Source organism: Macaca nemestrina, chromosome 1, assembly GCF_043159975.1.
Source record: "Macaca nemestrina isolate mMacNem1 chromosome 1, mMacNem.hap1, whole genome shotgun sequence".
Lineage (NCBI taxonomy): Eukaryota > Metazoa > Chordata > Mammalia > Primates > Cercopithecidae > Macaca > Macaca nemestrina.
Genome location: NC_092125.1, coordinates 205,054,797 through 205,077,290, shown reverse-complemented (window position 1 = coordinate 205,077,290; position 22,494 = coordinate 205,054,797). Strand labels below are relative to the sequence as shown.

General features: G+C 46.2%; 1 protein-coding gene and 1 pseudogene across 50 annotated transcripts in view; both read left to right on the top strand.

Moving 5' to 3' along the window:
- Positions 1 to 22,494, top strand: part of LOC105495208 (erythrocyte membrane protein band 4.1) — a 234,181-nt gene that overhangs the window by 19,657 nt on the left and 192,030 nt on the right. For 9 of the 50 annotated variants that reach the window (XM_071097414.1, XM_071097401.1, XM_071097348.1 and 6 more), the window contains exon 1: positions 11,038 to 11,254. The exons of 40 other annotated variants lie outside the window; for them this stretch is intronic. The gene's annotated coding sequence lies outside the window, so the exon portion shown is untranslated. Of the gene's footprint in view, positions 1 to 11,037; positions 11,255 to 22,494 lie in introns of those variants that run through there. One more of the 50 variants, XM_071097320.1, reaches the window with a different exon arrangement.
- On the top strand, positions 3,227 to 10,968 carry LOC139363488 (large ribosomal subunit protein eL21-like; annotated as a pseudogene).

The window sequence follows — 22,494 nt, the reverse complement described above, 5'->3', positions numbered from 1 at the left end:
GGAGCTTGCAGTGAGCCGAGATCGCGCCACTGCGCTCTAGCCTGGGCAACAGCGTGAGACTCCGTCTCAAAAAAAAAAAAAAAAAAAAAAAAAATACAAAAAATTGACCGGGCACGGTGGCTCACACCTGTAATTCCAGCACGTTGGGAGGCTGAGGCAGGCGGATCACAAGGTCAGGAGATCTAGACCATCCTGTCTAACACAGTGAAACCCCGTCTCTACTAAAAAATACAAAAAAATTAGCCGGGTATGGTGGGGGGCGCCTGTGGTCCCAGCTACTCAGGAGGCTGAGGCAGGAGAATGGCGTGAACCTGGGAGGCAGAGCCGTGAGCTGAGATCGCGCCACTGCACTCCAGTCTGGGTGACAGAACGAGACTCTGTCTCAAAAAAACAAAAAACAAAAAATTAGCCAGGTGTGGTGGCGGGTGCCTGTAATCCCAGCTAGTTGGGAGGCTGAGGCATAAGAATCGTTAGAACCCAGGAGATGGAGGTTGCAGTGAGCTGAGACTGCACCACTGCACTCCAGCCTGGGTGACAGAGCAAGACTATGTCTCAAAAAGGAAGAGACACCAGCTGGGTGTGGTGGCTCATGCCTGTAATCCCAGCACTTTGGGAGGTCCAGGCAAGTGGATCACTTGAGGTCGGGAGTTCGAGACCAGCCTGGCCAACATGGCAAAACCCCGACTCTACTAACAATACAAAAATCAGCCAGGCCTGGTGGTGCATGCCTGTAATCCCAGCTACTCGGGAGGCTGAGGTAGGAGAATTGCTTGAACCCGGGAGGTGGAGGTTGCAGTGGGCCAAGATCATGCCACTGCACTCAGCCTGGGCGTCAGACGAAGACTATGTCTCAAAAAAAAAAAAAAAAAAAAACAAACCCAAAAATCAAACAAAAAAACCCCAGAAAACTTGCTGTCTCTCCACCATGTAAAGACACAGCAAGAAGGTGACCATCTGCCAGCCAGGAAGCACACCCTCACCAAAACCTGGCCATGGCTGATCTCTGACTCCAGCCTCCAGAACTGTGAGAAAATAAATTTCTGTTGTTTAAGTCACCGAATCTATGGCATTTTGTTGTGGCAGCTGAGCTGAGGAAGGGTAGGTGACTTGCCTAGAGTCATACAGCGAATTTATGGTGGAACTAAGGCTACAACTTATTTGCAGTCTCTCTTATGACTTCTCTCTTTCTTTCTCTCTTTTTTTTTTTTTTTTTTGAGACAGAGTCTTGCTCTGTTGCCCAGGCTGGAGTGCAGTGGCATGATCTCGGCTAACTGAAACCTCTGCCTCCTGGGTTCAAGCAATTCTCCTGCCTCAGCTTCCCGAGTAGCTGGGTCTACAGGTGCACACCACCACACCCGGCTAATTTTTTGTATTTTTAGTAGAGACAGGGTTTCGCCATGTTGGCCGGGCTGTTCTCGAATTCCTGGCCTCAAGCGATCTGCCTGCCTCGGCCTCCCAAAGTGTTGGGATTATAGGTGTGAGCCACTGTGCCTGGCCCTAATTTCTCAATTTCTTCCCCACTAAAGTGCTCCCAGTCACCGGAAGTCTTGGAAACTGAGGTTAGTCAAATGCTAGCTGGCCAGCTCAGGACCTGTCCTATAGTAGCAGCTTTGGAGGATCTTGGGGCAAGTCAAACCTGGCAATTTCTGTGCCCCCAATACCCCTGCTTCCTTATATCTTCCCTTCTGCCCTGTCAAGTGAGGGTTGGACCAGGCTGACTTTACCAGTTTTAGAAGGGTGTCAGCTAGTAGGTGGCATAGAGCCTGTTTCTTGGAAAACCCTCTATGCCTTGAGGGTTCCCTCCCCTGGTGAGAGAGAATTAGTGGGTTAAGGCTGAGTGAGCTGAGGCTTTGCTGGATCAGGGTCATTAGGCTCGTTGCAGCTGGTAAGAGAATAGGGTTGGAGAGGGTCATGGGAGGCCAGATCAGTGGGTCTCTCCTTGAATGTCCCAGGGCTATAATCAGAAGTAGCTATGACAGCCTTTCCCTGAGGTCTTGGGACAGATGTTAATATTACTTATTCACGTCATTTCCAGTGCTTTCCTGAGAGTGATATGAAAGCGGTATGTAATAGAGGACAGTGGCATCAGACAGACCTAGTTTAAGCTGTGATGTTGGGCAAATCACCTAACTTTTCTTTTCCTTTAATAGAGATGGGGTCTCACCATGTTACCCAGGCTGATCTCAAACTCCTGGGCTCAAGTGATCTTTCTCCCTCGGCCTCCCAAAGTGCTGGGATTACATTACCCTTATGCATTGGGGTTGCTGTGCAGACATCCCAAGAAACAAGGGCCAGAGGGAAGAAGGTTGAAATTGTAAAAGTGGACCTGGTGGATGGTTGTTAAGGCATTCCTTGACAAGTGAGCCACTGTGCCTGGCCTTTTTTTTCTTTTTTGAGACAGGGTCTTGCTCTGTCACAAAGTGGTGGAGTGTGATAGTGCGATCATGGCTCACTGCAACCTAGACCTCCCAGGCTCCAGTGATCCTCCCACCTCAGTCTCTCAAGTAGCTGGGACCACAGGCAGGTGCCACCATGCTTGGCTATTTTCTTTTTTCTTTTCCTAGACTCCAAAGCTAGTGCCAGATCAGCTGATTTTTTTTTTTAATTTTAATTTTTTTTTTTAGGAATGAGGTCTCACTATGTTGCCCAGGCTGATCTCGAACTCCTGACCCCAAGCAATCCTCCAACTCTGGCCTCCCAGAGTGTTGGGATTATAGATATGAGCCACTGCACAGCCCCTAATTTATCTAAGCTATAGTTTCTTCAACTGTACTTGAGGCTAATAATATTGCCTAAGTAGTATTGTTAAGAAGTTAAATGCAATAATGCTTAAAAAGTACTTACTATGTGCCTATCACATAGAAAATACCTCATAAATCTACTGGGCACGGTGGCTCACACCTGTAATCCTAGCACTTTGGGAGGCTGAGGCAGGCAGATCACCTGAGGTCAGGAGTTCGAGACCAGCCTGGCCAAGATGGAGAAACCCCGTCTCTACGAAACATATGAAAATTAGCTGGGTGTGATGGTGGGCGCCTGTAATCCCAGCTGCTTGGGAGGCTGGGGCAGGAGAATTGCTTGAACCTGGGAGGCAGAGGCTGCAGCAAGCCAAGATCGTGCCACTGCACTCCAGCCTGGGTGACAGGGCGAGACTCCATCTCAAAAAAAAAAAAAAGTTATTATTATTATTATTATTTGAGATACAGTCTTGCCCTGTTGCCCAGGCTGGAGTGCAGTGGCCTGATCTCTGCTTGCCGCAAACTCTGCCTCCCAGGTTCAAGCCATTCTCCTGTCTCAGCCTCCTGAGCAGCTGGGATTACAGGTGTGCGCCACCACGTCTGGCTAATTTTCATATTTTTAGTAGAGACGGGGTTTCACCATGTTGGTCAGGCTGGTCTTACACTCCTGACCTCATTATCCACCTGCCTCGGCCTCCCAAAGTGCTGGGATTACAGGCATGAGTCACCGTGCCTGGCCCAAGTATAATTTTTAAGAGAAAAATGGGAAACAAACTCAACGTCCAATAGTAGGGTGAACTAAATTATGATATATCCGCTTGATAGCATTGTTAAAAATGATGATAAATGTTCACAACATATTGTTAAATGAAAAAAGTCAGTTTTAGGCCAGGCCTGGTGGCTCATGCCTGTAATCCCAGTACTTTGGGAGGCCGAGCCAGGCGGATCACCAGAGGTCAGGAGTTCAGTACCAGCCTGTCCCACATGTCTCTAGTAAAAATACAAAAAAAAAAAAAAATTAACTGGGCATGGTGGCGGGCACCTGTAATCCCAGCTACTCTAGAGGCTGAGGCAGCAGAATCTCTTGAATCCAGGAGGCAGAGGTTGCAGTGAGTGGAGATTGGGCCACCCGTACTTATCCTGGGCTACGGAGTAAGACTCCTCTCAAAAAACAAAAAAGGTCAGTTCTAAAATAATATGGCCTAAATTTTCAAAAAGCATTAGGTTGAGACATATGAAATTGTTCATATTTGATCATTTTTAACCTATAAAATCAGCAATTTCATATGACTTAATATATGTACACTGAAAAGTACACAAATAAGAAGCTAGGTGCAGTGGCCTATGCTTATAATCCCAGCTACTTTGGAGAATGAGGTGGGAGGATTGCTTGAGCCCATGAATTCAAAGCTACAGTGAGTTATAATTGCACAGCTGCACTCCAGCCTGGGCAACAGAGTGAGACCCTATCTCTTGAAAAAGTAAATAAAAAATAAAATAAATAAAAATAAGGCCAGGTGCAGTGGCTCACGCTTGTAATCCTAGCAGTCTGTGAGGCCAAGGTGGGAGGACTGCTTGAGCCCAGGAGTTCAAGACTAGCCTCCACAATATAGGGAGACCTCATCTCTACAAACAATAAAATAAAAAATTATCAGCCAGGCGTGTGGCCCACGCCTATAATCCCAGCAATTTTGGAGGCTGAGGAGGGCGGATCATGAGGTCAGGAGATTGAGACCATCCTGGCTAATATGATGAAACCCCTTCTCTACTAAAAATACAAAAAATTAGCTGGGCGTGGTGGTGGGCTACTCGGGAGGCTGAGGCAGGAGAATGGCGTGAACCTGGGACGTGGAGCTTGCAGTGAGCCGAGATCGTGCCACTGCACTCTAACCTGGGTGACAGAGCAAGACTCCATCTCAAAAAAAAAAAAAAAAAAAAAGTATCTGGGCGTGGTGGCATACACCTGTAGTCCCAGCTACTCAGGAGGCTGAGTAGGGAGGATTGCTAAAGCTCAGGTCAAGGCTGCTGTGAGCCATGATTGCACCACTGTACTCCAGCTTGGGCAACAGAGAGATCGTGTCTCAAAAACAGATAAATACAATAGATAGATAGATAGATAGTATACATAAGGGTGGGTGTGGTGTCTCATGCTTGTAATCCCATCACTTGAGCCCAGGAGTTCGAGACCAGTCTGGGTAACACTATGAGACCCTGTCTGTACCAAAAAATTAAAAAATTTGCGCCCTTTTGGCTGGAACCGCCATCTTCCAGTAATTCGCCAAAATGACTAACACAAAGGGAAAGAGGAGAGGCACCTGATATATGTTCTCTGGGCCTTTTAGAAAACATGGAGTTGTTCCTTTGGCCAAGTATATGCGAATCTATAAGAAAGGTGATATCGTAGACATCAAGGGAATGGGTACTGTTCAAAAAGGAATGCCCCACAAGTGTTACCATGGCAAAACTGGAAGAGTCTACAATATTACCCAGCATGCTGTTGGCATTGATGTAAACAAACAACTTAAGGGCAAGATTCTTGCCAAGAGAATTAATGTGCATATTGAGCACATTAAGCACTCTAAGAGCCGAGACAGCTTCCTGAAACGCATGAAGGAAAATGATCAGAAAAAGAAAGAAGCCAAAGAGAAAGGTACCTGGGTCCAACGGAAGCGCCAGCCTGCTCCACCCAGAGAAGCACACTTTGTGAGAACCAATGGGAAGGAGCCTGAGCTGCTGGAAACTATTCCCTATGAATTCATGGCATAATAGGTGTTAAAATAAATAAATAAATAAAAGACATCTGGGCTGGAAAAAAAAAATTTGCTGGACACAATGGCACGCCTGTAGTCCCAGCTACCTGGGAGGCTGAGGTGGGAGGATCTCATCGCTTGAGCCCAGGAGGTCAAGGCTGCAGTGAGCTGTAGTCATGCTACTACATACCAGCCTGGGCAACAGAGTGAGATCACTGTCTCAAAAAAAAAAAAAAAAAAGTATGCATATAAGAAAAGGTACTAAAAGGGAAGGTCCCAAAATATTGATGGTAGTTATTTTTGACTGGTGGCTCTATGGTGACTTACATTTTTTCTTGTGTTTCTAAACTTTCTTTCTTTTTTTTTTTTTTTGAGACGAAGTCCTGCTCTGTCGCGATCTTGGCTCACTGCAAGCTCTGCCTCCCGGGTTCACGCCATTCTCCTGCCTCAGCCCCCCAAGTAGCTGGGACGACAGGCACCCGCCACCATGCCCAGCTAATTTTTCATATTTTTAGTAGAGATGGGGTTTCACCGTGTTAGCCAGGATGGTCTCGATCTCCTGACCTCATGATCCGCCCGCCTCGGCCTCCCGAAGTGCTGGGATTACGGGCGTGAGCCAACGCACCCGGCCGTGTTTCTAAATTTTCTATGAACAAGTCAAGTACTACTAGTAAAAATAATCCCCATCCCACTGTATGAATGGTAATTCCCCATCCCATTATAGCCTGTTTGATTTATTGTTTGTGTTTACAAGTCTAAAATGACTGTGATTTTTATGGCCGTGGGCAGGATGGCAAGCACTACTCTTCATGTACTTTTGGTACCAGCATCAGTTTTCATTCAATAGTACTGTTCAGAACACTTTGCTGGTGGACCCAGCTTTTCTTTTTTTTTTTTTTTTTTTTTTTTTTTTTGAGACGGAGTCTCACTCTGTCCCCCTTGCTGGAGTGCAGTGGCCGGATCTCAGCTCACTGCAAGCTCCGCCTCCCGGGTTCAGGCCATTCTCCTGCCTCAGCCTCCGGAGTAGCTGGGACTACAGGTGCCCGCCACCTCGCCCGGCTAGTTTTTTTGTATTTTTTAGTAGAGACGGGGTTTCACTGTGTTAGCCAGGATGGTCTCGATCTCCTGACCTCGTGATCCACCCGTCTCGGCCTCCCAAAGTGCTGGGATTACAGGCTTGAGCCACCGCGCCCGGCCTGGACCCAGCTTTTCAAAGCCCTCTTCAATCTCTTTCCATCCTCCACAACAGACGAACATTTTCCCTGTGCCCTATCACTGGGGCTTCAGGCCAGCTGTGTCCCTAATCCGCCCACGTCCCAGATTTGGGTATAGTTTTCCCGCCCCTCCCCCCTTTCTTCCAATCTCATCTCTACCAGGTCATCTGAGGCCTCATCTACGCTCCCTGGCCTTTCCCACTGGTCACCACCTAATTTCACCATCTAATTTCATCCTCCAATGTGCAGCTGGTGTTTGTTTTTGCTTGGGCTCAGTTTGCAGTGGGGAAGGATTAAGACCCTTTCATGCTGTCTTTTTTTTCCCTTTTCTTTTTTTCTTAGCGCCCTTGACTGCTCCAGGGGCTAACAGACAGCTAGTGGGGCCTGTATTCCCTAGGAAGGAACACGAAGGGTAGGGGGTAGGGAGGTAATGGTGGGCTCAGCTGGCAGGCGAGATAGAGATGGCCCTGAGGGACCCCATCCTGGGGCTTGGAGCATAGCACAGCTGCCACCCAGATGTGAGCATGGAGCAGAGCTGTTTCTGTCTAGGAAATTAGCCTCAGAGATGGTGCTTGGGACCTTTACCCTTGGTACCTGATGGCAGTCTCTGCAGGGTGAGCTGGGACTGGATATCTGGTTTGCAGAAGTGTGAGAGGGCAGATAGGCCCAGGAGTCAAGGTAGTTTTTCTGCCTTCATATTAGGCATTACTTATACCCCCACATTCTCCTATGTGATAGGCCTGGCAACACTCAGAGATTGGGCACTTAGCCTAACAAGTGAAGATGTATGTCTAAAATAACAAAAATTCCTCATGTGTGGATAGTACTTTACAGTTTACAAAGCCTTTTCATCTGCAGGCTAAGAATTACAAGCCAGCACTGGAATTCAGGTCTTTCAGATTCTAAAGACTGGGCCAGTGGATTTTGGTGTGTCATTGCATGGCGCTCTGAATTTCAGAGTGGTTCATACCTGCCTTGTGTCTAGCCTTTTTCTGTTAGCCTGAGACCTCTACTTATTTTCAGGGTAATGATTATTAAATGCTACGTATTCTTTGCATCCAATTAGATGTGCCATTGGCTAGCACTTCATGGCATAGAGAATACTGGGTTTTCATGAATCTGAATTTGCTGGATAACTTGGTGGTGGTGGAGATGGTAAGCCACTGGTGATTGGTCTTCTGTACTCATCCTTCAAGATACCAGATTTTCCTGTCTGATTGGTGAAGGAAGCCTGGGGCACAGAGGTGGTAGGACTAGAACTCTGAATAAAAAGCACAGTTGAACCTGAGGACTTGAGGCAGGAGACCAGAGTATTCAAGAACCCGTGCGGCCAGGCATGGTGGCTCATGCCTGTAATCCCAGCACTTTGGGATGCTGAGGTGGGCGGATCACCTGAGGTTGGGGGTTCGAGACCAGCCTGACCAACATGGAGAAACTCTGTCTCTATTAAAAATACAAAATTAGCCAGGCGTGGTGGCACATGCTTGTAATCTCAGCTACTCGGGAGGCTGAGGCAGGAGAATCGCTTGAACCTGGGAGGCAGAGGTGGCGCTGAGCTGAGATGGTGCCATTGCACTCCAGCCTGGGAAACAAGAGTGAAACTCCTTCTCAAAAAAAAAAAAAAAAAAAAAAACAGGTGCTTCACCCCGAGTACACAGAATGACCCTGGCCAAGTCACCTGACCTCACTAAGACTCAGTTTCCTTGTATATAAAATGAGGACATTCATTAATTCATTCAACAAATATTTATATTTATTGAGTGTATACTGTTCTGGGATATGAATACATATATAGTCCCTGCCTTCCTGAGCTTGCAGTCTAGTGGGTCTAGATTACAGCAATTTATTTGAGAGGCACAATAAATGATAAATATATCATAGAAAGTCAAGTAGGGTAAGTGCTGTGAGGCAAATTAAAGCAGGATAAGGGGGTTTGAGTGGAGGCTGTTTTAGATGGTGTAGTCAGGTGGTTTTCAAGGGGTTTTATGATGTTTCAAACAGACAATTTATATAACGTCCTCAGCTCAGTGCTGACAACAATTGCATGCTTAACAAATATATTATTATATTTGCCAGTTCCACACCTCTCAGTCCACATTTTAGTCTCTGAATAGTAATAATAATTAACACACATAGATCTTACTATGAGCTAGGCACTGCACTAAGTCCTTTACATATTTTAACTCATTTCTTTTCTTTCTTTTTTTTTTTGAGATGGAGGCTTGCTCTTGTCACCCAACCTGGAGTGCAATGGCACGATCTGGGCTCTCTGCAACCTCCGCCTCCTGGGGTCAAGTGTTTCTCCTGCCTCAACCTCTGAGAATAGCTGGGATTACAGGCGCCTGCCACCAGGCCCAGCTAAGTTTTGTATTTTTAGTAGAGATGGGGTTTCACCATTTGGCCAGGCTGGTCTCAAACTCCTGACCTCAGGTGATCTGCCTGCCTCTGCCTCCCAAAGTGCTGGGATTACAGGCATGAGCCACCATACCTGGCCTAATTCTTACAGTAACTCTATGAGGTGGGAACTATTATTATCCTTCTCCCTTCCCCAACCCTCGTTTTTGTTTTTAGAGATAGAGTCTTGCTCTGTTGCCCAAGCTGGAGTGGAATGGCATGATCCTAGCTCACTGTGGCCTTGAACTCCTGGGCTTGAGCAATCCTCCCACCTCAGCCTCCTATGGAGTCCCAGCTACTTGGACATATTATCCCCTTTTATGGTGTTGAAAAATGAGGCACGGCCGGGCACGGTGGCTCAAGCCTGTAATCCCAGCACTTTGGGAGGCCGAGAAGGGCGGATCACGAGGTCAGGAGATCGAGACTATCCTGGCTAATACGGTTAAACCCCGTCTCTACTAAAAATACAAAAACAAAATTAGCCGGGCGTGGTGGCGGGCGCCTGTAGTCCCAGCTGCTCGGGAGGCTGAGGCGGGAGAATGGCGTGAACCCGGGAGGCGGAGCTTGCAGGGAGCCGAGATTGCGCCACTGCACTCCAGCCTGGGCGACAGAGCAAGACTCCATCTCAAAAAAGAAAGAAGAAAAGAAAAGAAACCTTGTCTGTACTAAAAATATAAAAATTAGCTGGGCATGGTGGTGCACGTCTGTAGTCCCAGCTACTCGGGAGGCTCAGGCAGGAGAATTGCTTGAACCCGGGAGGCAGAGGTTGCAGTGGGCCAAGATCGCGGCACCGCACTCCAGCCTGGTGACAGAGCGAGACTCTGTCTCAAAAATAAATATAAATAAATAAAAGAAAAATGAAAATCAAATCATTAGGAAGGGCTGGAGACTAAGAATTGAACCCAGGCAATCTGTTTCCAGAGGCTGTGCTGGGATTGTGAAGGAGCTGTGATTAGATATCAGGAATGTCTAGTTGGCGTCTACAGACTGTGCTGTCAGATTGCCTGGCTTCTTATCCTGTCAGTTCTAAGTCTCTGCTTCAGTTTCCTCATCTCTAAAATAGAACACCAGATCCTATCTTGCCTTCTAGGTATGATGCTTCAAACAAAAGCCTTCTTTTTGCACTGTGGGTCCGAAGCCTGTTCACAGACCAGCCTATCAGGGAGTAGGAAAGGTCAAGGGGTCTCTGACACTTCTGGAAGGAAATAAAGACACACTAAGCAATTGTCAGAGCAACCCTAACTTCATCTGGAGACCAGACCTCGGAAGCTAGGTCTTTATAATTTTGAGATTGCCAGGGGGGAATTAGGAGACCCTTAAATGCAGAAGACAGGATCAGTCTTGGCGTGGCCTCAACACTTAGCTTCCATTTCAGACCTTACACAGCTGGCAGGAGAGGTAAAGTCTCATCGAATGTAAGGGTGGGAAGGGCGCCTAGAGACAAACTAGTGAATGGGGAAACTGAGGCACAGAGCAGCTGAATGACTTACCCGAGGTCACTAAGCGTTTAGGGGGGGTCAGTCCTGGCTACAACCTCTACGTGAGTTACTTCCCTGAGGCTTCCAAATCTCGGCCTCTTACTTGGAAGGAGGAAAGGACCTCACCGTCCAGGGCTCTAGCTGCCTCATGTCCCACGTGGGTGCTGCGGGATCCCGGAACACCCTAGCTCCAGACCGGGTTCGACTTGCGCGTGCGCACACGCGGCCAGCCCCTTGCCTTTTCCTCTTTTTCCTTCCCCTCTCCTCTCCTTACCGGCCTAAGGGAGGGGGGAAACAAGAGGAGCTAGAAGTTGGCCTCAGCCAATGGGCGGACGGGCCGCGGGCCCGGCCCCCTCCTTCCCTCCGGCGCGGCCCAATAGAAATTTACTACAATGTTGTGGCGAACGGAGGGGGAGGGGCGCGCGCGGGCGGGCGGGCTGCGGGCCGGGCTGGCCTCGCCTGGCAGAGGGAAGGCGGGAGGGCGCGCGCCAGGGCCGCTCGCCTGCTCGCTCGCTCGCTCGCTCCCTCCCTCCGCTGGTGGGCTTAGTCAGTCAGCCAGCAGCAGCCGGAGGGCCCGCGAGCCGCAGAGGGCCCGAGCCTGGGACGCCGGCGTCTCCTCCTGCCATTGTTCGTCCGGCTGCAGCAGTGGAGGGCGCAGGAGCCCGGCCCCGGAGCCACCGGTAAGGCGAGGCGGCGGCGGCGGCGGCGCGGGAGCCGGGGCGGGGGGCGTGGAGCTGTCCCCGTGGGGACGGTCCTGGCGGCCGCGGCGGCGCTGCAGCCTCTTTGTCTGCAGCACCCCACAGGCCCCGGGCCGGGGCGCGGGCTCTCCCGCGGAGGGGCCTCGTGCGCACACTGGGACGCTAGCCGGGACGCGGCCCGAGGAGCGAGGGGCGGGCTGGAGCCGCTGAGGAAAGGGAAGGGGTTGCGTCGCGGGAGCGTTGGAAAGTTAGGCTTGGGGTGTATTTTTGACGAGGGAAAATCGGTCCCCTCGGGTGCATCAATCACGGTGCGGTGTGCAGGAGCCTCGGGAGAAAACCAAATGCGGAGAATCGCAGGTTTCAGACGGTGAAGGTGTTGCGTGCAGCCGCGGAGCGATTTCTTCCTGGCGAGGGAGCAGGGCTGTCTGCAGAAGTCAGGCGGTATCTGAGGGCTGCAGGGAGCCCTGGCAGGACTTCGCAGGCCTTCCCGCCACCGACGCCTGCATCATTGAAAAACACGTTCCCCCTAAGTCTTCACGGTTCCCAGCGAGCAGAGGGTTAAATCTATTCTCTCAGCTTCGTGACCTCCTTTTTCAGTTCGCGCATCTGTCGGCCTGGAAATCTTCCCCCGTGCTCGCTGGACTGCTGTACCTGTGGAGAGGCCGGGTCTGGGCTCGCCCTCCGAGATTGACCAGCAGGCCATTATTCCTGGGGAGGTTTTGCCAAAACAGGGTCATGCTCCCCGAGAACAGGCGTTCTCTTGAGAGAAAGTGATCTCACGTGAAACAGATTGCTGATGGACTGGTTTCTGGCCACATGATAGCGACTGTCATCCTGTTGTTTCTCTAACTGTGCCCCGTACCCTGCCATAAATGGCTAGTCTGTGGAGACTTGTTTTTTGGCATGTAGTTGCTCATTAGGAGATAGTTTTTTCTTTCTTTTTTTTTTTTAGATGCTTTTTTTTTTTTTTTTTTTTTTTTTTTAAGTAGTCTGGATGATTTCACAGCTTCTATTTTGTTCCCTTCTGTTTTTAGGGAAAATGGCAAGAAATGGTTGTGTCTTGTGTCTTGGGTATTATTACAGTGGATTTAGACTCTCTTGAGGATGTACTGTAGTCAATGCTGTTGCTCATTGTTGTTTTCTGTATTCTCAGTCCTGGCAAACATGTTAATTGATTAGATCCCTTTAACTAAAAGCAGGATACATAGCCTGTATATGTTTCTTCTGGTCCCAATTTTGTTAATGTAGCACTAACTCGTACTTTTTGTGGAAACTTGATGTGTACTCTTCATTTCCCTTTTCTGCAAATTGAAAGTGTAATCAGTTCTTCGCCAGTTGTAAAATTTTTGGTTTGGGCTGTTATTAAGATAATCCATGTAGCGTACGTGCTATCTGGCACACAGTAAGCACTCAATAAATGGCAGATTAAAAAATAGATGGAATAACTGAACACCAGATTGCCTTAGAATCAAAGTGGTTAATTCCATGTGTTTTCTATAAGAAGCTTATATTTAAGGTAAAGATAGATATTATTCATACACCTGGGGAAACAAGTACAGTGATCTTTGCCTCTATTAAAAATGAACTCAGTCGGGCACGGTGGCTCACGCCTGTAATCCCAGCACTTTGGGAGGCCAAGGCGGGTGGATCACTTGAGGTCAGGAGTTCGAGACTAGCCTGGCCAGCATGGTGAAACCCCATCTGTACTAAAAATGCAAAAAAAGTAGCTGGGTGTGATGGCATGTGCCTGTAATCCCAGCTACTCAGGAGGCAGAGGCAGGAGAATCGCTTGAACCTGGGAGGCGGAGGTTGCAGTGAGCCAAGATTGCACCACTGCACTTCAGCCTGGGCAACAGAGCAAAACTGTCTCAAAAAAAGGTGAACTCATTGTTGAACATAAGTTCAGAGTGCCAACCTAAGTTCAGAGTGCCAACCTTCTGATTCCTCTTCTACCAACAAAACCACATTTTTCCTTGTATGTTTGAATTCAGGCTTAGAAATAAATGTTTTTAATCTGTAGGTTTTACCAAAATTCTCCCAACAATTTTTTTCTTTTTTTTAAACAGGGTCTCATTCTGTCACCCAGGCTGGAGTGCAGTGGCGTGATCAAGGCTCACTGCAGCCTTGAACTCCTGGGCTCAAGTGATCCTCCTGCCTCAGCCTCCCTAGTAGCTGGGACTACAGGCGTGTGCCCCCATGCTTGGCTAATTTCTTTTTGTTTTTTTGTAGAGACAGTCTCACTATGTTGCCTAGGCTGGTCTTGAATTCCTGGGCTCAAGGGATCCTCCTGCCTGGGCCTCCCAAAGTGCTGGGATTACAGATGTGAGCCACCTCACCCGGCCTCTCCCAACATTTAATTGTTTTATACCAAATGTCTTGTAAGTTCTTACGCAATATGGCTACAATCTACCTTTCCACCTTTATTCTCCTTTTCTTTGTATTGTCCAACCAAATAGAACTACTCTATAATAACCCTTGCTTTGATATCTCTGTGTGGGTTTATTTATTTATTTATTTTGAATCTTACTCTGTCACAAAGGCTGGCTGCAGTGGCGCCATCTCAGCTCACTGCAACCTCCACCTCCTGGGTTTAAGCAATTCTCCTGGCTAAGGCTCCCAAGTAGCTGGGATTACAGGCACTTGCCATCATGCCCACCTAACTTTTGTATTTTTAGTAGAGACGGGGTTTCACCATGTTGGTCAGGCTGGTCTTGAACTCCTGCCCTCAAATGATCCACCCGCCTCGGCTTCCCAAAATACTGGGATTACAGGCATGAGCCACTGTGCCCAGCCCTGTATACATATGTTTTTAGAGACAGGGGTCTTACCTCGTTGCCCAAGCTGGAGGGCAGTGGCATGATCCTGGCTCACTGCCGTCTTGAATTCCTGGGTTCGAGTGGTTCTCCCACCTCAGCCTCCCGAGCAGCTGAGACTACAGACATGCACTACGCCCAGCCTTTTTTTTTTTTTTTTAAAACACGGGGTCCGCTATGTTGCCCAGGCTGGTCTCAAACTGCTGGTCTCAAACTCCTGAGCTCAAATGATCATCTCACCTCTGCTTCCAAAAGTGCTGGGATTACAGACATGAGCCACTGTGCCCAGCCTAGTCTGTATTACAGACATGAGCCACCATGCCTTGTGTGTAATTTTTGGTGTGAATGATAGAGTTTGCTCACACTGCTTTTTTTAATGTAGTAATCCAATTTAAATATTGCTAATCTGATTCATAACTTTAGAATATCAGTGGCCATCAGGGGCTGAGTTTGGTTCTGAAATCAAGAGGAGCATACATGTAGACCACAGTTTGTTTCCTTGTTATCTAAGAGGCAGGACAGCGTAAGTGTTGTCAGTGTATTTTTGTTTTTCTTGTCTTTTCTGTCTCAGCCTCCTGAGTAGCTGGGACTACAGGGGCGCACCACCACACCCAGCTAAATTTTTGTATTTTTAGTAGAGACGAGGTTTCACCATGTTGGCCGTGATGGTCTCTGTCTCTTGACCTCGTGAGCTGCCCACTTCGGCCTCTCAAAGTGCTGGGAGTACAGGCGTGAACCACCATACCCAGCCAGTGGTCTGTATTTTTCTGAGTTTCATCAAGTTTGTGTTTGGTTAAATGCATATTCAGGTGTGGATTCATTGCTTCCTCTAAATTTGATTTTTTTCTTTAATTGCTTGAACATGGAACACTTTATTTTGTTTGTGAGCTAAACAACAATAATTCCAATAACTTTTCTTATGAATAACTTTGTTTTTTTCCTCTAAATAAAGCCTCCAAAGATGGCCTCTGAATTAATCAGTTATGGGCCTTATTTGTGTAAAGGATCCAAAATTATTGAAAAGTAATTGCTAGCTAGGTGCAGTGGCTTATGCTTGTAATCCCAGCACTTTGGGAGGCTGAAGCCCACGGATAGCTCGAGCCTTCGAGTTTGAGACCACTGCATTCCAGCCTGGGCAACAGAGTGAAATTCTGTTTCAAAGAGAAAAAAGAAAATAATTGCTTGATTGCATTTATCATAGCATTTAGTTAGAGGAGAGGAGAGACAGATGCCAAATGTGTGTGATTTTTTGTTGTTCATTTAAGTTTCTTGGTATGTCACTGGTGGCTTTTACTGTGTGTCCTTTTTAAGAGTGGGTTCCTGGTGTGTTTAGTAAAATGCAATATAACAAATACTCTGGAGTGCACACTGGGTTAGACTAGTATTTTGATTTACTCTGCTGCTATTTAATGAGTACATAAAGAGAAAGATAAAGAAAAATGCTGTAGCAGTGAGGAGTACTCTGAACTTGGAGGTGTTAGAAAGGAGAACTTTGATATTTTATGCTGAGTGGTGATCTCATTTAGAACTACCCACCTTACTGACACTTCGCTTCAAATATTGGTTTTCGGAAAATCCGATTATGATGAAAGTCTGTTTATACTTATTTTGCCGATTATTTTTATTTAAATGGGATTGTATCCACTTAAAATATTTGAAAATAAATTGGCTAGCTCTTTGAACTTTGGAGAACAGCAGCCAGTATAATTCAAGGAGTAGCTTGAAGAGACTTTAATATTCCCTATCTGCTAACTTTGTCAGCTTTCCACTAAGTCACCGTAAGTAAATATGCAATCTAGGTAGGAACTGAGAGCTTGATATCCAAATATTCTGTCTCTCCTTCCAGTCAAATTGCTATCCTTGAAAGTCCTTTCTTTTTTTTTTCAAGGCAGGGTCTTGCTCTGTTGCCTAGGCTGGAATGCAATGGCATGATCTCGGCTCACTGCAACTTCTGCTTCCCGGATTCAAGCGATTCTTCCACCTCAACCTCCCGAGTAGCTGGGACTACAGGCATGCACCAGCATGCCTGGCTAAATTTTGCATTCTTTGGTAGAGACGGGGTTTCACCATGTTGGCCAGGCTGATCTGGAACTCCTGATCTCAAGTGATCCACCTGCCTCAGCCTCCCAGAGTGCTGGGATTACAGGCATGAGCCACAGCATCCAGCCCCAAAGTCCTTTCTATATAGAAATTCCAGAGACATTCTAGCATCATGCTTTTAAATTATTTACTGTTTTATTATTTTTATTATTTTATTATTGCAATTAAGAGCAGTTCTTTTTTTTTCTTATACAGAGTTTTGCTCTTGTTGCCCAGGCTGAAGTGCAATGGTGTGGTCTCAGCTAACCGCAACCTCCACCACCCAGGTTCACGCGATTCTCCTGCCTCAGCCTGCCTAGTAGCTGGGATTACAGGCATGTGCCACCATGCCTGACTAATTTTGTATTTTTAGTAGAGACGGGGTTTCTGCATGCTGGTCAGGCTGGTCTTGAACTCCTGACCTCAGGTGATCTGCCTGCCTTGGCCTCCCAAAGTGCTGGGATTACAGGTATGAGCCACCGTGCCCGGCCAAGAGCAGTTCTCTTTTTTGCGAGTTATCTCTTTTTTTTTTTTTTTTTTTTTGAGACGGAGTCTCGCTCTGTCACCCAGGCTGGAGTGCAGTGGCCGGATCTCAGCTCACTGCAAGCTCCACCTCCCGGGTTCATGCCATTCTCCTGCCTCAGCCTCCCGAGTAGCTGGGACTACAGGCGCCTGCCACCTCGCCCGGCTAAGTTTTGTTTTTGTATTTTTAGTAGAGACGGGGTTTCACTGTGTTAGCCAGGATAGTCTCGATCTCCTGACCTCGTGATCCGCCCGTCTCGGCCTCCCAAAGTGCTGGGATTACAGGCTTGAGCCACCGCGCCCGGCCGCGAGTTATCTCTTATCCCCAAATTAAATCTATGTGGATTAAACTGTGATGGTTTATTGAATTGCTGCTCTCCCTCTTCTGTAGCTGATGACTCTTTGGGTCAGTTCCACCCAATTAATCTAGGCCCTCGACTCTCAGGGTGATCTCTACTTGTAGAGATTAAAATTGTTTCTAAGCTAAGTGGAGTAGAGCTTGGGTAAGGTTAAAGAAATCTTGGCAGGGTGGGTAGGAAGGGGCAAGATTATCTGTCTGATGGAATGGATAAGAAATATGACTAAGTTTATATCAATAAATTAGATTGGAATAGGCAATAGATGCTCTATTAAGATTATTTTCTATTATCTAATTCTATATTCAATAATTCTATTCTGTTATCTAGTATCTATTAATAGAGACAGGAACACCTCCATTTTTTTTGGAAATAGGTGGAGATAATCAAATAAGATTGGATATAATCTATACTCCTGTAGTTAATTGTTATTTATAGATGCAGCCTGATTCCATCCTCCACAAAGGTCACCCTAATGCAGATCAGCTTTCGGTAGGCCCTCTGTTTGTTTGAATCCTAGCACTGGACACAACATAGATTGAGGTTTTGGTACTTTCTACATTAATATTCACTCAGAAAACTTTTGCCCATGCATTATATTTGTTATAATATCTGCATGAAACCATAAAAAAGTTACGATAGAAAAGTTTCGAGTGAGAAACTCCCAGTGATTTAACTATATTAAAGCGTAGGATTATTTTATTTTTATTTATTTATTAATTTTATGAGACAGGGTCTTACTCCCATCACCCGGGCTGGAGTGCAGTGGTGTGATCATGGCTCACTGCAGCATCAGCTTCCCAGGCTCAGGTGATCTTCCCACCTCAGCCTCCTGAGTATCTGGAGCTACAGGCTCCACACCTGGCTAATGTTTTATATTTTTAGAGACTGGGTTTTGCCATCTTGACCAGACTAGTCTTGAACTCCTAGGCTCAAGAAATCTGCCTGTCTTGGCTTCCCAAAGTGCTGGGATTACAGGTGTGAGCCATGGCGCCTGGCCTATTTTAATTTTTAAAAATTTATATGGGAGGCTCTCTATGTTGCTGAGGTTGCTGTTGAACCCCTGGGCCCAAGTGATCCTCCTGTCTCAGTCACCCAAATAGCTGGGACTACAGGTGTGTGCCATCACATCTAGCTAATAGAGTTATTTTGAATTGGTTAAATTTAAGCCTGTAAACCATAAGTATAATATAAATGTATATTTTTGGTGATTTACGAATACATAGTATTAGGCCAAGGTTTAGTTGTGATTGACACACAGCTATTAGTACTTACATATATTCTTAAGTAATCCTATTAAATCATTTTAACACAATGGGTCTTAATGGCATATCTTTAAACATATCTTATAAAGAAATGCTGCCTTAACTTAGATGCCAAGCACGTATTTTAATTTACCAATTAGAAGTTCTACATGTATTCAAGTGAAGAGTGTTTCACCTTAATAATACATTTCACACAGATTGTTGAAATTCATCCCATTCCCCCTTCCCTCCCCAGTTTTTGGCCATATGGACACAGGCAGGACTCTCAAGAGTGCCAAGGATTTAAGCCCTCAAATTTTACCTGCCAACCATTTCAGCATGCAATAGGGACACATGGAAGGCAGCTTAAAGTAAAGGCTTTTAAAAAATTTTTGCTACCACCCACTTGCTGTTTCTTGCCCTTTTCTCTTTTTTTAATGATTCAGAGGATCGACACTGTTGCCAGCTTACTACCTGCAGTCTTTCTAATCTTGATGGTATTATGTAATTATATAAACCTTTTGCATGGTGTCATATGATATTGTATATATGTCTTCCTACACATGTGTCTTTAGAGTAATTTCTTTCCATCTGGTGTTGAAAATGAGCTCTTTGTGAGGTTATTTTTAAATCTTCAAGCTTTCTGGCATCCTCAACACTTGAAATAACACAATTGCTTTTGGAGGCAAGAAAATCCACATAGTATACTTTGTGGTTTTTCCAGTGAAAATGTAAATAGTATTTTATTTATAAAATTAATTTTTTGCCGGGCGCGGTGGCTCAAGCCTGTAATCCCAGCACTTTGGGAGGCCGAGACGGGCGGATCACGAGGTCAGGAGATCGAGACCATCCTGGCTAACACGGTGAAACCCCGTCTCTACTAAAAATACAAAAACTTAGCCGGGCGAGGTGGCAGGCGCCTGTAGTCCCAGCTACTCGGGAGGCTGAGGCAGGAGAATGGCGTAAACCCGGGAGGCGGAGCTTGCAGTGAGCTGAGATCTGGCCACTGCACTCCAGCCTGGGTGACAGAGCAAGACTCCGTCTCAAAAAAAAAAAAAAAAAAAAATTAATTTTTTATATATATATATATATATATATATTTTTTTTTTTAGATGGAGTCTCTCTGTCACCCAGGCTAGAGTGCAATGGCATGATCTTGGCTCACTGCAACCTCTGCCTCCTGGGTTGAAGCGATTCTCCTGCCTCAGCCTCCTAAGTAGCTGGGATTACAGGCAGGTGCCACCACGCCCAGCTAATTTTTGTATTTTTAGTAGACATGGGGTTTCACCGTGTTGGTCAGGATGGTCTTGAACTCCTAATCTCGTGATCTGCCTGCCTTGGCCTCCCAAAGTGATGGGATTACAGGCGTGAGCCACCATGCCTGGCCTATAAAATTATATTTTATATTTAGATAGTCTCCAGATAATGGTGTTAGGTTGGAAATAGTTGTTGCCAAGTAAATAAAGTAAAGGAGAGCTACTTAAGGGAAAGGAGACCAAGAATAAGAAACCTGGTAGAGAAAAGAGGTTTTAAAGATATCTTCTTCTCTGAAGATTTATTGTTATCTTCTTATCCTCTGTCTCATTCTGTTGCCCAGGCTGGAGTGCAGTGGGGCAATCATGGCTCACTCTAACCTTGAACTCTTGGGCACAAGCAGTCCTCCCACTTCAGCCTTCTGAGTATCTGGGACTACAGGTACATGCCACCATGCCCCACCAATTTTAAAAACTTTTCTTAGAGGCAGGAATTTTTTTTTTTTTTTTGTGATGGAGTCTTACTCTGTTGCTCAGGCTGGAGCTATCTCAGCTCACTGCAACCTCTGCCTCCTGGGTTCAAGCAATTCTTCTGCCTCAGCCTCCCCAAGTACCTGGGACTACAGGTGTGTGCCACCATGCTCGGCTAATTTTTGTATTTTTTAGTAGAGTCGGGGTTTCACCATATTGGCCAGGCTGGTCTCGAACTCCTGACCTCATGATCCACCCACCTCGGCCTCCCAAAATGCTGGGATTACAGGTGTGAGCCACTGTGCCCAGCCTGAGACGATCTTACAATGTTGCCCAGCCTGGTCTTAAGAGATCCTCCTGACTCGGCCTCACAAAGTGTTGGGATTATAGGTGTGAGCCAACACACTTGGCCGTGATGCACTGTTTGATTCTGATAATCGGGTATGTGTAATTAGCCTTAAAACCTTTTTCTTTCTTTCTTTCTTTCTTTTTTTTTTTTTTTTTGAGACGGTGTCTCACTCTGTCACCCAGGCTGGAGTGCAGTGATGGGATCTTGGCTCAGTGCAATCTCCACCTGCCGGATTCAAGTGATTCTCCTGCCTCAGCCTCCCAAGTAGCTGGGATTACAGGCGTGTGCCACCACACCCGGCTAATTTTTGTATTTTAGTAGAGACAGGGTTTCACTGTGTTGGCCAGGCTGGTCTCGAACTCCTGACCTCAGGTGATCTACCTGCCTTGGCCTACCAAAGCGCTGGGATTAGAGGTGTGAGCCACCGCACTTGGCAACCTTTTTATTTCTTAACAGTAGATTGATATATCCTCTAGCTTACTAAGTAACCTTTGAATTTTTATTATTTCTTTAATTGTAATATAAAAAGCTGGTCTTTTATTAAGTGCCATTCCATCTCCTAAAGATGATGCCTATAATGATTAAATAGTAAAGGTCAGACTCATCTACTTAGCAAGATTTACCCAATAAGTCTTTTTTTGTCCAGATGCCATTTTTGTTGACTTATCCTTGCTAGTTGTATTATCTCTGACCATTAATGAACACTGGTTAATAAGAAATGTTCAGTATTTCATGTATTCTCTCTGATATTTTGTAAGATTGAAAAGACTAGCATTGGGATGAATAATTGCATAATGATCATAGAATCATATTTAAATAAATATACTAAATAATATATAACTAAAGGGCAAGTTTTTTTGTTTTTTTTAAAAAAATTTTTATTATGCATACTGTAGTAGGCAGCCTTTATTATGGCCCCCAATTTTCTCTGCCTCCTAGTATGCATACCCTTAGTGTAATTTCCTCCCCTTGAGTGGGGGCTAGTGAATAGAATACAGCAAAAGTGATGGAATGTCACTTCTAAGATTAGGTTATAAAATACTGTGGCTTCTCTCTTGGGATTCTGGCTCTCTCCCTCTCCCTGGGACCACTAGCTACCATATCCTGAGAACACTCAGGCAGCCTGTAGAGATGTCCATGTGGTAAAAAAATGAGGTCTGTCAGTAAGCTTGGATGCAGATCTTTGGTGTGAGTGATCTTGGAAGCAGATTCTCCAGGCAGAGTTGAGCCTTGAGATGAATGCAAATGCAGTAGACAGCTTTACTACAGCTTCATGAAAACCCCTGGCCGGGTACGTGGCTCACGCCTGTAATCCCAGTACTTTGGGAGGCCAAGGTGGGTGGATCACCTGAGGTCAGGAATTCGAGACCTGTCTTGCCAACATGGCGAAACCCTGTCTCTACTAAAAATACAAAAGTTAGCTGGGTATGGTGTTGCGCACCTGTAGTCCCAGCATACTTGGGAGGCTGAGGCAGGATAATGGCTTGATCCTGAGAGGCGGAGGTTTAGTGAGCTAAGATTGTGCCACTGCACTCCAGCTCTGGGTGACAGAGTGAGACTACATCTCAGGAAAAAAAAAAAAAAAAAGACCCCGAGTCAAAGTCACCTAGCTAAGTCATGCCTGGATTCTTCATCCACAGAAACTGTGCAATAATAAATGCTTGTTGTTTTAAGCCACCATGTTTTGGGGGGTATTTTACTATATAGTAATAGATAACTAAAACATCTACCACTTATTCATGTAATAAATACTTACTGATTGTTCACTATTTAGAAGGCACTATCATAAGTACATTGGGACATAGCAGTGAATAAATTAGAGATGTCTGTTCTTGTGCAGCTTATTTCTTTTTCTGGGACGGGTTCCTTCTCTATTGCCCAGGTGTGGTCACAGCTCACTGCAGCCTCAACCTCCTGGGCTCAAGCAGTCCTCCCACCTCAGCCTCCTGAGGAGCTGAGACTACAGGCACACACCACTATGCCTGGCTAATTTTTTTTTTTTTTTTTTTTTTTTTTGAGATGGAGTCTCGCTCTGTCGTCCAGGCTGGAGTGCAGTAGCATGATCTCGGCTCACTGCAACCTCTGTCTCCTGAGTTCAAGCGATTCTCCTGCCTCAGCCTCCTGAGTAGCTGAGA